This window comes from Halichoerus grypus, chromosome 7 (genome assembly GCF_964656455.1).
Source record: "Halichoerus grypus chromosome 7, mHalGry1.hap1.1, whole genome shotgun sequence".
NCBI lineage: Eukaryota > Metazoa > Chordata > Mammalia > Carnivora > Phocidae > Halichoerus > Halichoerus grypus.
Genome location: NC_135718.1, coordinates 59174630 through 59187865, shown reverse-complemented (window position 1 = coordinate 59187865; position 13236 = coordinate 59174630).

The window sequence follows — 13236 nt, the reverse complement described above, 5'->3', positions numbered from 1 at the left end:
CATAACTGGGTTTTCAAGGCCAATCTCTGAGTGAAAATCAGGGAAAGAAATAGGATGCCAAATAAATGGACCAGGCGTATGGAATAGGGAGAAGGAAGGTTTACAGACAGTTACAGAGGTAGCTCAGGGTCTGCTGGGTTTATAATCCTAAACCAGCCTCAGATGATACCTATAGATTAGATAGGAGAGCTAAAATGTAACCAAGCTTGGTTCTATTTGGAGCAGTGATCACAAATCCAAATGCCTAAGGAAGACAGATACATGAATGAATGAGGCAGATCCTATGTAAGAACATTATCATCACATTGGGTAATTGGTGAAAACTGGCAAAAGAAAGAGTACTTAACATTGTCTAGTGAGAACAGCTGTTACTCAGATGGTGGTAAATATTGCTATTTGGAAATAAGGCCAATATTGCCGTCTATAGATTTATGAGGAGCTGCAAATCTGCAATTTAGGTGAAATCTCCCATTAAAAATGTTGGCAGAAATTAAGAAAGGGAAAACAATACTCTATTCAGAGTAACAAAACAAAGTCTGCCCTTGGATGCAGACTACCAGTTTGAGAGATCTATGTAGATAATAAGAAAAGCTGAGTTGACAAAATTTCATCCTGACCAACTTGGAAAATCTCTGTGGGCATTGGCCTAATTAATGAAGGCTCAGTAATGTTGAAAGTTATTAAACTCTTATCAGAGTAAAATGGCTTTCCCCTATTCCAGTAGCTTCTGTGTGGACAGAATCTCTCTCTCGTTTTTTTTAAAGACTTATTTATTTATTTGAGAGAGAGAATGAGAGAGAGAGCACATGGGGGAGGGAGGGTCAGAGGGAGAAGCAGACTCCCTGCTGAGCAAGGAGCCCGATGATGCAGGACTCGATCCTGGGACTCCAGGATCATGACCTGAGCTAAAGGCAGTCGCTTAACCAACTGAGCCACCCAGGCACCCTGGACAGAATCTCTTAAATGCACTCTTGCCTTCTATCTGTGCCATTACTCACTTTGCCCTGAAGGGTTGGAAAGTGACACTTGGTTAGTAAGGGAGCAAGAATATGGTATGTGCACCACCCTGATCTTCTTTTCTTTCTCTTGAGGTTAAACTGCACACAGGGCAAATTTAGTTGCCACTGTTCCTCCAGATATTTCTCAATCACTGAGAAAATTGCTGCCCCAGATTAGTATGGCTTGGCCCAAGCAATTAAAGAGTTGGCCCAATTTTGGGATACTGTTTAGGCAAGTCTACTTGTCCATTGTACCCAGAATAACACTCTGCACCTTGAACGTTCTACAAGTTAGATTTTTGCTTTCATTTGCTACTCCTTCATTTTACTTCTCAAAAAATCATGTAGAGAAGAGACACGCTATCCATCAGCTGGTTTGTGAAGGACCTCAATGAATTTGTGCCAATTTTGTTTTAACACCAAATAGTGCTTTATTTAAATATCTGTTAACATATCATATAAAACTATTTTGAAAGTATTGCTCTTGTTCAACATTATTTTGTACATACAAAAATCTAGAGGCCAGTATACTGATTTGCATAAGCATACCATAAATTATTGTCAAGTCTATGGTCAAAAGTAAGATAGACTTCTATGTTCCCATCCGATATGTAAAGAGATTGGACATCATCCCTCCTTTCTTTACAACAGGAAAAGTTAAATAATTTGTAAAATCACAACTCTTCATATAGATCCATCAAAGAACTGAGATTAGAGAGTAAGGTTATCAGGAGCCGGAGCCAAGAAGCAGGAGCTTACCTCTGAGGACAATTCCAGTAGAAATATTTAAATTGTGATTGAGGAATTGTTCAGTGTGGGCAAGCTTGAGTTACATCCTCCAGGGGCCCCAATCTTAGGTAGACCCCCACACTCTCATGGATTTTACCTCCAGGAACCCAAGCAAATTCTCAGGGTAAAGATTAGTAAAAAATACCTTCACGTTTCCAGCACAGGGAGGTGGAAAGTAGCCTCCCTGTTGTACTAAGAACATTCTGTTCTTCTTAACAAAAGCCTGCCCTGAAAGGAAATTCTTTTGTGAGACTCTAATTGACTTGAGTTTTATTAGAGCAAAAAGCCATTCGATAGAGAAAGGGTAGTTTTCTCAACAAATGGTATAAGAACAACTGAACATCCAATGGGGGGGGAGAATTTAGACAATTTTTACAAAAATTAACTTAAATGGATCATAGACCTTAATGTAAAATGAAAAAATATACAACTTCAAGAAGATAACAGGAGTTTAGTGAGGAATTTTTAGATGCAACACCAAAAACAATGTGAAATAGAATACTGAGAAGTTGGACTCCATTAAAATTAAAAATTGCTTTGCAAAAGAAATTGTTATGAGAATGAAAAGACAGGCAATGTACAGAAAGAATATATTTGCAAAACACAAAGACTTGTATCAAAAATATACAAAGAACACTTAAAACTCAATAATAACAAAACAACCCAATTTTAAAAATGGGCAAAAGATCTGAATATACACCTTCCCAAAGAAAATATACAGATGGCAAATAAGTGTATGAAAAGATGTTCAACATCATATGGTATTAGGGAATTGCAAACTCCCTAATTTCTGTTTTTTTTTTTTTTTTTTACTGGCATGGAATTGCTCTATTACCATAGAATTAACATGAATAGCTTACACAACACTTCCAAACAATAATGAAATGCTGGCCTTTCACAGAATGACTGTGAGACTTATATTCATTTTCAGATAATAAATAAACAAATATGAAGCATTGCAATGGGCAATAATTTCTACTCAAGGGGTTTTTAACTATCTTGCATATGGTAGAAGCAAAATCAAAATTACTCACTTGAATTAAGGTACATTTTTCAGCCTTTGCGAGAATCATGGATATATTGAAATCTTGCCTTAAGTTTCCATCTTACTTAGGCCACATTCTAATCTTATAACCTATTTTTTAAGCTTTGTTATGGGCCAGGCACCCTGCTAAGTATTTTATAAGCATTACCTTATTTTATCTTCAAAATATATCATCAGGTAGGTGTAATTGTTCCTATTTTCCTGATTGGGAGACAGGATCATGTGTATTAATCCAAGATCATATAGAAAGAGATAAATGTCTAATGTGAAGTCAGATCTTCATACGACCACAATCCATATTCATAACCAGTATGTTCCACTGCCTCTTTGTCACTATGCCACCTTAATTACAGTACATCATATTATACCTAATGGAATTTCCATTGCTGAATGGTGAGCCTTCCTATTAAGGAAAATTAAGAAAGAGAGAGGTAGAGAACTGATGGTTGAATATGGAAAAATAATGAGGGATGATATTATTTTTCCATGAAAATTAGAGCAGATAAAGAAAAAAAAAAACAAACAAGGAAAAAAGTAAACCTAGATTGTTAGCACTCTCTTCCTAAATCTGTTTGGTAAAGACATGCATACATCTATGTTGATGATGCTGTCTGGAGTTGGGTGGCAAAAGTAAGAATTTATTGTCATAAAATCCATTGGGTTTTAAATGTTCACTTTTTGACCATTTGAAAATGGACCAGTCTGAAAAATATTTCCTCTTAGTGTATATTTTGTCTTCAACAAATATTGATTTACAAGTATTTTGTTGCAATTACAAGAGGGATTCTGAAACTTTGATATTAAGAATGAGAAAAAGAATCATAGTGGATATGCTATGCTAAATAAAAAGCTGAAAACCTCATTTCTTAGTGTGTTCAACTTAAAGCTAAACTTAATTCTCTTAGTATGATATTCTTATTTTTTTATTTTTGTGTAAAATAAAATTGTAATAGCTTTCTTAAAGTCACCGTTAATCTGATTTCCTCTTTATCCATAAGAGTTAAGGCTTCAATCCAAAATATTTCCACGAATGCAATAAACCCAACAAGAAAGGAATTACAATTGTGAAACATTAGAGTGACAGGAGATATTAGACATCATGGCTGATCCATGAGGGCCTTCTGTGATATTGACAAACTGTGTAATCATTCCAGAGAAAATGGCCAGGGACCACTTTTTTGAGTCAGTGATTTGCTCTTTCCAGTTTTCCTGTGCTCTCATTCAAAGCCAGAATTCCCATGCAAGACTGTTGCTTTACTCCTCCCTGGGTGCTTTGTACCCTCAGGATGTTCACTACCTATCTGCCCCCACCTCCTCAGCCTGCTTCTCTTGCCCTAACCCCCTTTCCTCTGTCAGATCCATCAAATATGTCCATTCTGTTTCTCTTCCCCTAGAATTCTGTTATAGAGTTAAAGTAATTTTTACAAAGATATTAATACCGGCTTATTATTTCCATAAGCACCAATTGCATTTAACACAATTTACATTTTATAAATACTTTTAAGTCTTAAATCCTAGAAAATGCCTTTCCCCAAGATTATGGGGTTTGAGGCTAGAATTTGGGGTATGTCAGTTTGAAAAAAAATCTATGCACTGGGAACATGAAGCAAAGATAGGATATAGGCATTCACTGAGAGATAATGAAGATCTCCTTTCCAGAGAGATTAGAAAACCATAACTAAAAGGTGCAGTAAAATATGGGATTTCTGGTCGTAGGTGTTATGAATATAGTAAAACCACCCAATTAATCAATTATCATATCTTATTTCTTTTACTGCCCTTCCCACTTTCTGAAATTATTTATTTACCATTATTTACCATTAATGTAGTTTCTCCAACTGAAAGGCAAGCTCAGTGAAAACCAGGACATTATCTATCTTGCTGGTTACTTTATGCCCATCACTAAGAACAAAGTTTAACACATCTGAGGTACTTAATATGCATTAGTTGAAACATTTAATTAATAGTATTTATAAAGGAAAAAAAGGGAAGAGAAAGCTCCAGGCAAAATTCTAACAAAACTTAACACTATACATATTGCCTAAATCATAATCCTTACCTTAGTCTGACAACCAAGCCCTCACAACCACATATCAAAATATTTTTCCAATTTGATGAAGGCCTTCTATACTTTAGCCATTTCAAACTAGTCACTATTAATTAACAGTTCCCTCCTTCTGTTTGCTGATGCTATCCCTCCTCTCTAGTATTACTTCACGGATTTTTTCTCTTCAAAAAAATGTACCTATTCTTAAGTGCCCGTCTTAGTATACTGCCTGAGTAAAGGTCATCTCACTAGCTAATATTACTCTATCACTCCCTTCGGTTTCCATAACATACTTATTTCCTTCACTGTACTTTTTCCATTCCATCTTGTTTACAAATCTGTGCCCATACCAAATAGACTCTTGCAGGCAAGAACATGGCCATACCACTCAAATTCTTTCTGAACGAAAAATGGGTAATAAGCGATTCTTAGTCATCTTTACATTTCACTTCTATATTCTTAGCATAATGAAGAACCTCAGTAAATGTTAATTGATTTAAATGATTTAAGTCTAGACATTTGAAAAAAATTCTTATACTCTTACAAAAAGCAACAGAGTGTGTGTAGTCATAAGTTACAAATAACCAAGAGTCTGGAGTTTTTCAGAGTAAATTATCCATCAATCTCCATTTCTATTGAGCATATCTCATTTCCACTTTCCCCTTTTCTCTTTCCCTGGTGTTTGCTTTTCAAACTATTTCAAATGCCACAGTCTTGGGATGAAGGGATTGAATGCTCTCTATTTGAATAGTATAATGGGCACCTTGAAAAGCAGAATGCCATTTGTCCCACCAGAATTGAGATCTTTTGAGTAGGCAAATGGCTAATGGCATTTTTAAATGACCATTGCTATTTTGTGGCCTTTTTGTTTTTCAGCATTGAGATAGCTGTCTCACTTAATTTTAGCTCATGCAATCTGCAATTTGTAGTTAATTTATTAGTGAGGGATTTAGTTGTAAGGAAATTAAATGTTGAATGTTCAGTTTGGGACAATCTAATAGAGCTTATCTATTGCGGTTGCTTCTTAATAAAGATATTAGACTTGATAGTTCCCTTCAGCTATCTTTGTTAAGTATCATCAAACAGAAAGACCTTTCGTTAGTATTTTGAAGTTTTTATGTTTTCTTTGTTGTGTTTGGAAAGTGTTTGAAACATTCTAACTAGTCTAGGAATAGCAGTCACTGACTTGTCTTGCTCCACAGGTATGGTTTCATCCCCCTTTCAACTAATCTTAAATTTCTTAAGTTATTAAGTCCTCTTCCTTAATAAAATTTGATTTTTCAAGCATTCAGATATGAACTGTTATCATATAAGGACTTTCAGGTAGCTGAAAACAATGATGACAGCTTGTTTTTGCCTCTAAATATTTTCTCCAAAAATGGAGAAAAACAGGAAGGAAAAATATAACACTACAGAGAAAGATGAGAATGACTTCAAGACAAAAAAAAAAAATGTCAAAACACCAAATTACCTGAAAGTAAAAATAGAAAAAAAAATGCCTATTTATGGCATTTCTAATATTTCCCTTTACCCCATGCTAACAAAGCAAAACCAGTTGTAGCTTCTGGAGGAGAGAAAAAAAAAATGAAAAAGGAATTAGAAGCATCTTTTGGCACTTGGAGTGGTTAAGGGAAAAGAGAAGCCATGCAGGAAAATTTATGGTTCTGAAAGACAAAAGAGAACTAAACATTCAGGAGACACAACTTCTCTAGCCACCATAAAAACTAATAAACAAACAAAAAATTCACTAAAGTACCTTGATTTTGCTACATTTACAGAGAAGAAAGTCATGACTTAGGTATTTTGAAAGACCCACTACCCCACAAGACAAAAATTATCAGGAAATGATCAGCAGATTGATAAGAAAACCAAATACAACATACATTAACTGAGGAAAATTCTCCCTGTGGGGGGAAAAAAAGAACCACCATAAAGTAGAAGAAAACTGTAATAAACATTTCAAAAAAAAATAAACATACTAAAAAAATGTAAATGTATGAAAAACCACTTGAATTCAGAAATTAGAATATTAAGAAAAATGGACAAAGATAGAAAATAATGAAAATAGCATTGATTAAATACAGGAAAGAATGGAAAGGAAATAAGAGAATTATCTCAAAAACTAAGAATAAATTACAAGGTGCCTAAATAAAGAGAAAACTTGGTAAAGAACATTGAAGAAAGGTATAAAATAACCAAGACAACAAAAATGAGATAAAGAAGTAAAATAGGATTAGGAAGAAAGTAATGAAAATGGAAGATAGCCAAAGAAAAGATAACAGTTTTATTTGAGACACTGAAGAAGAAAAACAAACAAACAAAAAAATGAAGACTTAAAAATTTAATTCAAGAAAACTTTTAATTAAATATTTAGATGTACATATTTGAAAGGTCCATCAGGTACTTGAGAAGATAAATTCAAGACAAACTACTTAGGGACATATCCTAGTAAAACTAGTCAAATGAAAAAATATAATCTATAATATTTCCAGGCAAAACATGTTAAGTAACTTAAAAAGCAAAAGAAAAATAACTTGAAAGGCACAATTTTAATAAAATAAAACATATACAAGAAGGTGGCAATTGGGCAAGTTTTTCTTTTTTTTTTTTTCTAACTCAAAGCAGTAAGGACTGAACAGAGTATTATTATTCAATTTTTATTAAGTTTCTGAATTTTAATTCCAGTAGAGTTAACATACAGTGTTATATTAGTTTCAGGTGTACAATATAGTGATTCAACAATCCTATATATTGCTAAGTGCTCATCATGATTAAGTGTACTCTTTAATTCTCTTCACCTATTTCCCCCACCCCCACCCCCAACCTCCTCTGGTAACCATCAGTTTGTTCCCTATAGTTAAGAGACTGTTTCTTTGTACCTCTCTTTCTCTCTGTCTTTTATTTTTCCTTTGTTCTTTTGTTTTGTTTCTTAAATTCCACATATGAGTGAAATCATATGGTATTTGTCTTTCTCTGACTGACTTATTTCACTTAGCATTATATTGCCTAGCTCCCTCCATGTTGCTGCAAATGGCAAGATTTCATTCTTTTTTATGGCTATTTTTAATGGTTATTTTATATGTCACATCTTCTTTATCCATTCATCAGTTGATAGACACTTGGGCTGCTTCCATAATTCAGCTATTGTGAATAATGCTGCAATTAACATAGGGGTACATGTATCCCTTTCAATAAGCGTTTTTTTTTAATTTTTGGGTAAATACCCAGTAGTGCAATTACTGGATCATAGGGTAGTTCTATTTTCAACTTTTTGAGGAACCTCCATACTGTTTTCCAGAGTGGCTGTACCAGTTTGCATTCCCACCAGGAGTGCTGGGGTGTTGCTTTTCTCCACATCCTCACCAACATTTGTTGTTTTGGGCAAAGTATTTTATATACAACCAAACTGCCCTTCAAATAAAGACTATTGGGGGGCAAATCAGTTTTCAAAATACTTAGGGAATTCTGTATCCCCACATTCACCCTAAAATATCCACTAAAAGAATAGTTTTATCCACCCAAAAGATGTCTAAAATAAAGGCAGTACAAAGATGGAATTTATTTTTATTTTTCTGACCAATCTTGGATAACTTAGCAACAAATTAAATAATGACAATAATGGATCATAACCCATAAAATAAAATAAATATCCATTAGTCCATAATGATATTAAATATATATATATTCTTATATAGATGTAAGAATAAATAAATATGCAATAGATAAGAACAAGTATTCTTTTTTTTCATTTTTTTATTTTTTTTAAAAGATTTTATTTATTTATTTAACAGGGAGAGAGACACAACGAGAGAGGGAACACAAGCAGGGGGAGTGGGAGAGGGAAAAGCAGGCTTCCTGCCGAGCAGGGTGCCCGATGCGGGGCTCGATCTCAGGACCCTGGGATCATGACCTGAGCCGAAGGCAGATGCCTAATGACTGAGCCACCCAGGCAGCCCCAGGAACAATTATTCTTTACTGCAGACTTCTAATACAAAAATGTAGAAGAATTGATGGAAATAGAAAATCACCATTAGACAATCACCACAGCAATCGTTTTCCAGGCAAAAAAAAATCATGAATGAAACCTATGATTAGTGAGTTAAGATCAGATGAAAACAGATATTTGCATAGTATTTAAAGTATTCCCAGTAAAATATTTATTAGATACCAAGGAAAAAAATAACTTTATAGTAGAGAATTCTGGCAGACACCACCTAACCTAAGAGATCAGATTTAACAACCCCATCATAGGACCTAGTATTATCATGTATCTCTAGAAAAAGTGCACTGACAAAACAAAACACCATGTAACTTCTTTGTTATTCTGTCTAAAACTGCATAACATCAACCTAATCATGATACAACATCACACTAAAATTAAGGGATATTCTAGGAGCACTTGGGTGGCCCAGTGGGTTAAACGTAGGACTCTTGATTTCGGCTCAGGTTATGATCTCAGGGTGGTGAGATGGAGTCCTGCGTCTGGTGCCACGCTCAGCACAGAGTCTTCTGGAGATTCTCCTCTCTCTCTCCCTCTTTCCCTCCCTCCCTCATGAGACTGTGCTCTCTCTCGCTCTCTCAAATAAATAAGTAAATCTTTCAAAAATTAAATTAATGGACATTCTATAAAATAATTTACTAGTTATCTTCAAAGGTATCAAAGTCATCAAAGACAAAGCAAGACCATGAAACGACAATGGATTAAGCAGACTTAAGCATTAAGAAGTCATGATAACAAACTATCATGTAATTAAAAAAGAATCCATATAATATTCATAGTTAGTTAAAAGTATTCCATCAATGTTAATTTCAAGTTTTGCTTCAAAAATCTTAGTTTTGTCAATAACATTCCTTGAAGCAATTATGGAGACTTCTCTGAATTGATCCTCACATTCTGACCCACTTGAGAAACAGGCACAAGTTTCAAAAAGGATCAAGTCATCACCATTATTGCTGGTAAACCCAAGTTGGAGAACACCGCTTGGGTCTGCCACCACTTTAAAGATTTCTAGAACTCAGGGCTTTACTTAGGGTTCCCCTGCAAAGTTAAAATCTCCTAAAGTTTGCCCTATTTTTTTTCCTGGTATTAGAAGGCAGAAACTGGACCTAATCTATGTGCTTGTAACAAAGGAGAATAACCCTGTGTCCCAGCAAAATATCTAGAAAAGCAGAGCTCAATAGAAGGGGACTAGCTCAACAAGGTCATCTGTTTTCCAAATTTTACTGATTGGATAAGTCATTCTTCCTTCCTTGTGGAGTTACTGAGTTAGAAGAGTAAGGAGTAAGAGCAAGTATTCTCAAGAAGATATAGTGGTTTTTTTGTTTGTTTTTGGCTTTTTTTGTTTTGTTTTTTTGTTTGTTTTTTAATATATTATCAGGAACCTGGGAAGAAGAGAATTGTTACCTGTGATTAAACTGGCCATATATCCTGGTTTAAAACTCATTACTCAATACTGTATCTGGTGAGGACTGCTTTCTCTCCCAAAATCATCTTAATTTGGACAAATAAATAATATGGTTACCCTATTCATATATCAATACTCACAGAAATGGATAAAATGTTGTCTAATATTCTTCTGTTTTTTTTTTTCTTTAAGCAGTTCATCTATTTTTCACTTTATCTGGAGCTTATGAATTTTTTTAAAAAGATTTATTTATTTTAGAGAAAGAGAGATAGAGAGCATGTGTGAGTGGGGGGAGGGAGAGAATCTTCAAGCAGACTCCCTGCTGAACATGGAGCCCATCCAGGGCTTGATGCCACAACCCATGAGATCATTATCTGAGCTGAAACCAAGAGCTGGATGCTTAACCAACCGACTGAGCCACCCAGGCACCCCTGGTGCTTATGAATTTTAATTAACATTAATCAGGGTGAGTTATTAACCAATATGATGGTGAAATTTCTTGTCTAGAATAACTATATGACTCAAAATAGTTTTTCCTCCCATCCCATAACACCATAACATCTAGTCCATAATTTGCTATGGATCAGAAAACATTATTGGCTTAAACAACAGAAAAGAACACTGGTGAACTTGGGCAGACAATGAATACAATAGAAATATGGGAGTGAAAGAGAGTCTAGAGTAAATTGAAAGACTGACCAGAACTGACGTGTCCCTAAAATGCCAAAACTAGGAAACCCAACCACAGCCTTAGAAGGAAGAATGTATCTTGGATGCTGCTGCTGAACATATCATTGCTACAGGACACTCCTACTGCTTCCCTGAATGCATCTGAAAAAAAATCTCTACTATTATGTTTCTATTTTGGATGTCTCTCTATCAGTTACATACCTAAATAGATACATGCATATGCCTCATTTATTTTTATTTTAGTGGTCTATATATTCATTTCTCTACATCAATCCCCTCATGTTTCATTACTCTATAGCTTACTGTCTGAACCTAAGTAAGTTATTTTCTTCTTTTTCAAGAAAAGTTAAACCAGGATCTGGGGGAAAAAAATGATAACATAGGAGAACCCAAGTCCCTATCCCCCTACAAAGATTAATGATTACACAGGTATCTATGGACAAAAACTGTCCCAAGAGACTATTCTAGAGTCCACACAGCAAGTTTTATCAACATCATGGAACAAAAGAGCTAAGAATAATCACACAAGAAGAGAAGGAAGACAACTTCATTTTGCTTGCATCATCCTATCTCCCTAGCTGGCATCCCATCTTCCCAGCTAGAAAGAGGTCCTCTTTGCAGGAAAAGAAGAGAAAGATGAAGAGCTTCTCCAGCCTCCCAAGGTACTGCCAATGGTCCTACTTTGGTTTCACCCTGCCCAGACTGGCAAAGCTGAGATGTATTGAGCGAGCTAGAAACAAGGAAGAAAATCAGAGGCTATTATTAGCAGTTAGGCAGCAGGACTGATCTCAGTTCACAGAGACCTGTTCTGCAGACATACTCAGGAGATTCCTCCACTAATTTCTCCAGCCCAGCTACTGTGGACTTTTGCAGATCTTACCAGGTTTCACCCCACAAGTATTTGCATTCACTGATGCCAGCCACCTGAATTCCTCTCTACCACCACAAGAGCCTGGGAACCAAGATTGCAGCCAGCTCAGGCTTCTGAAAGTTCAAGACACCAACCTATGCCCCCTGACTAATCCCCACCATTGTGCTCATGCTTGGGGCTAGGCCCTCCAGCTGTGTGCCTGCATGCCGCAGCCCAACCTCCTTAAATGGTCTCCACTGCAGTGTGCAGGCCAAGGGGAAGACTATGAAACTGTAGGAGAGAATGCTGATAGCCAGGCCCCTGTAGCTACCAAGGAGCTCAAAGTTGGCCCTAGCTCTTGCTATCTGCTCAGCACCACTAACTATCAGGGAAATGCAAATCAAAATCAGAACGAGAAAACACCTCACACCTGTTAGAATGGTTATCATCAAACAGACAAGAGGTAAGTACTGGGAAAGATGTGGAGAAAAGGGAACTCTTGTATACTTTTGGTGGAATTGTAAATTGGTATATCCACTATGGAAAACAGTATGGATCTTTCACAAAAATTTAAAAATAGGACTACCTTGTTCTCCAGAATCCTGTTTCTGGGTTTACATCCAAAGGAATTGAAATTGGTATCTCAGAGAGAGATCTGGACCCCTGTGCTAATTGGAGAATTATTTGGAATAGTGAAGACATGAAAACAACATAAATGTCTGTCAACAGATGAGTAGATAAAGGTGGGAGAGATATATAGGGAATGTTATTTAGCCATGAGAAAGGAAATATTGCTGTTTGTAACAACTTGGATGAATCTAAAAATACCAAACTCAGAGAAACAGTAGTGGTGTTTACCAGGTCTAAGAGGTGAAGAAATGAGAAGATATTGGTCAAAGGGCACAAAATTCCAATTGGAAGATAAACAAGTTCTTGGGATCCAATTTGCAGCATTATTGCAGTGTTGCATTGCATACAACAATACTACATTATATAAATGCTGCCAGGAAAATAGATCTTAAATGTTCTCACCACAAAAAACAAATGGCAATTCATAGCATTAACTAATGCTATGAAGGTAATTATTTTGCAATATATAAATGTATCAATCAATACTTCATACACCTTAAACTTACACAATATTATATGCCAATCATATCTCAATAAAGCTGAAGAAAAAAGAAAGTTAAGCCAATTCTATAGGCGCTGTAAGGTTCTGATGATTCCGTTATACTAAATTCCATTATACAGGAATATAATTTAATTATATCATCTAGAAAATAAATAAATGCAAGATAATCATATCCATTGCCATTATGGAAAAACATTATTCAGTGTGTGTTATGTTATATCATATGTGCTAGAATTCATTGATAAATAAGACACCCATGGTCTTTACTACTCGTATGTGG